The sequence below is a fragment of the Phaseolus vulgaris genome, chromosome 11, assembly GCF_051622355.1.
Source record: "Phaseolus vulgaris cultivar YP4 chromosome 11, ASM5162235v1, whole genome shotgun sequence".
NCBI classification, from domain to species: Eukaryota; Viridiplantae; Streptophyta; class Magnoliopsida; order Fabales; family Fabaceae; genus Phaseolus; species Phaseolus vulgaris.
The window spans coordinates 14,391,208-14,394,795 of NC_143508.1; positions in this window are offsets into that span (position 1 = coordinate 14,391,208).

A 3,588-nucleotide genomic window follows, 5' to 3' on the forward strand; every position below is an offset into this window, starting at 1 on the left:
AATTACGTACAATAACAGTCAATACATACAATAATTAAGTACAATAATAAGTTCTCATTGCTCACGCTTTTGAAGTAAATAAAATGAATACTAACTAATTGTTGATTCAAACATTCACAATTGTATTAAATAACTACTTAAAAAAACTACTATAAAACTGAGAGAGGAGAAGAAAAGAGACTTTATATAAACTAAAAGTAATTTTGCATTACCTTAGTTTGAAGTACATATGGATATTTATAAAGAAGCGGTAACTTGTTCCACAAGCTTTTTTTACTATACTATTAATTTATAATATTAATTATTTTAAATCTTAAAAAAAATTAAAACAGAAAGAATACCAGAAAGAATACCACAGACAAAATGATTATAAATACTCACGGTTAGAAACAGCTCTTCAATCTGTTTGTCATTGCTAAAATAAGCATTCTACTCCTTCCATTTTTTTTACTTTTTTCTCAGTGCTGATCTATAACTTTTTCATTCCTTCTGCTCTCTTTTTTTATCGATAATAAATTCTATGTTCCTTGTGATTCACCGAAGTTTCTTGTTTGCATTAGGTTCTGTTTGCATTTTGTTTTTTAAATTAGGTTTGAATTGATTGATTTAAGGTGGAACATGCTTCGTTTGCTGCTGATGAAAACAACACGTTTTCCTTAAAGCTCTCCCTAACTGCCAACATCTTCCTTAAAGCTCTCTCTCACTGTCAACATCTTCCTTAAAACTCTCTCACTGTCATCGTCTTCCTTAAAGTTCTCCCTCATTTTCTGCAAAGAGGTTCGTGGTAGTTTTCTTGACTAAAAAATGTTTATTTCACTAAATGATAAAGGTAAAGGCTGTTTGTCAAAATTTTCAAAGCCTAAAGAGAAAATAAATTTGGATGAAGCGAAAGATTTATTAGATAACGTAGAACGTGTAACCATTACAGAACACATTTTATTTGTACATAACTCTTGTTACTGTTAATGATTATGAAAACAACGATGTCTCTTGATATGATTCCACTAGCCAAATAGAGATGATTCTTTGACATTCTATGGAATCAACTTGAGTTGGAGATAGCTTAGGCACTTTTAATAGAATTGGATCAATGTTCTATGTTTCAAGAACTCACCAAAACTTGCACCAAACACCAAACTCATATGGAAGATCCATCTATTGCCAATTGAACCGATCAAAATGTGTATAAAAGCAAAAGCACCGTTTAAAAAGCTCAAGAACAGAATTGAACCGAACAAAACAACTAGAAATGAAGAAGAAACAAATGGAAACACCCAAGGAGAAGATGAACATAAGCAAATTCAGAAACAAACTAAAATACCGAATGAAAATGCTAGAAAAGTAAACCAAGACATGTTTTAAATTCAAATGAGCTAGGAGATGAAAGAAAAAAGAACTTATGGAGATGAAGGACTTGGTTTGATGATCACGCCACTTGGATGGTGAAGGCTCCAAGATAAGTGAGCTAGTGCCGCCACTTGAGAGAACCAAATGCACTCAAGATAAGACAAGGTGAAGGAGAAGACAAGTTCTCACAATTCTCTCTCGAATTGAGTAGAGTTTCTCTATTACCAATTTCAATTCTGCATTTTACAAGAGCCCACACCACTATTTATAGTGTGAGGGTGCTGGAAAATAGGTGGGAAAATTCAAATAAAACTCATTTGAAATTCCCACCAAAAACAAGTCACATGGGAGGTGTGACCTTTTTCTACTATGACACCTCCTAAAAACTACACCTACACCTACTCTCCTAAGTCACATGGACAATGTGACTTTATTTTACATATTCATACTCCTTTATTTAATATCCACACCTCCTACAAGAGTAAATCAAATGATGCTCTTTTAATGCTTGGCCTTGCCCCTCATGGGATGGACTTGGGCTTTTTGGGCTTTGGCCTTCTTGGGCTTGGGCTTGGGCCTCATCTTTATTTTATGTCTTCTTTTAATTTTTAGAAGACTAGAAGGAAGAACTTCAAATGTGAAGGTGAATGACCTCTTCCTTCATTAATAAAAGCCTCCTTTATTTGATTATGAAAACAACGATGTCATTTTTATTGTTGTTAGTGCTCATGAAAGCTTTAATGTAACTTATGTTGAGGATATAATCAACGAACTTGTAAGCATGCCTACAATAATTACATACAATAATTACGAACAATAATTAAGTACAATAATAGGCTCTCATTGTTCACTGTAAACGTCTTCCTTAAAACTCTCCCTCATTCCTTAAAGTTCTCCTTCATTTTCTGCAAAGAGATTCGTGGTAGTTTTCTTGATTAAAAAATGTTTATTTCACTAAATGATAAAGGTAGAGACTGCTTGTCAAAATTTTCAAATCCTATAGAAAATAAAATTTGGATGAAGAGAAATATTTATTACACAAGGTAGAACGTGTAAACTGTTGGGAAAAACGGGTAATTTTCCCACTAAAACAGAACATTAACAGAGCTACCCGACAAATAATGTTGAATAAACAAAGCGGAATAATAAAATAGATAAATAGGAAAAAACACACAAGAAAATTGTTAACGGAGTTCGTCCAATTTAGCCTAATCTCCGAGCACAGCTGAAACAGCCCGCTTTTATTATTATGGGAGAAGATATTACAATTTAGGATATATAACAGTGAAGGAGGAGATGTTAATTTATAAACCTCAAACCTCCTTCCCAAACAATGAACCCACCGATGTGGGACTTGGGATTAAGCCAAAATCAATAAATCTCCACCTTGGCTTAATTTCAAGTCCCACCTAATACAAATCTTCTCAAAACATAACAAAAACAAACTTTGCAGTGCTTCAAATTTGCACCTCCGGGCGCCAACTTCAAATGTGCAAGATATTAACCAAGTCTAAACAATGTTCAAACTTGGCCCTTGTAACCACCTTGGTGAGCATATATGCAGGATTCTCCGTAGTGTGAATCTTCTGGAGAACAATCTCCTCTTCTTCGAGAATCTCACGCACAAAGTGATAGCGAACATCAATGTTCTTCGTTCGTGCATGAAAGACTTGATTTTTTGCTAAATGAATAGCACTCTGACTGTCATAATATAACTCAAGTTGTTTTTTACCAACTCCCAAGTCTTTAAGCAACTCATGAAGCCAAATTGCTTCCTTCATAGCCTCTGTAATCGCCATATACTCTGCCTCTGTCATAGACAAAGCCACCGTAGACTGCAAGGTAGACTTCCAACTAACTGGCGCTTTTGCTAAAGTGAACAAATAGCCAGTTGTAGACCGTCGCTTATCCAAATCACCTGCATAATCAGAATCACAATATTCAACTATGCATTAACCAAGTGATTCATCTTGCTCAAATGTCAATCCAACATATAAGGTATTTTGGAGGTACCGTAGAATCCATCTCACAGCTTGCCAATGACCCTTGCCCGGATCATGCATGTACCTGCTAACAACACTCACAGCCTGTGAAATATCTGGTCTCGTACACACCATTGACTAAAAAATGTTTATTCATTAAATGATAAAGGTAGAGGCTGCTTGTCAGAATTTTGAAAGCCTATAGAGAAAAAAAGGTGAATGAAGCGAAAGATTTAGTAGATAAGGTAGAACGTATAAT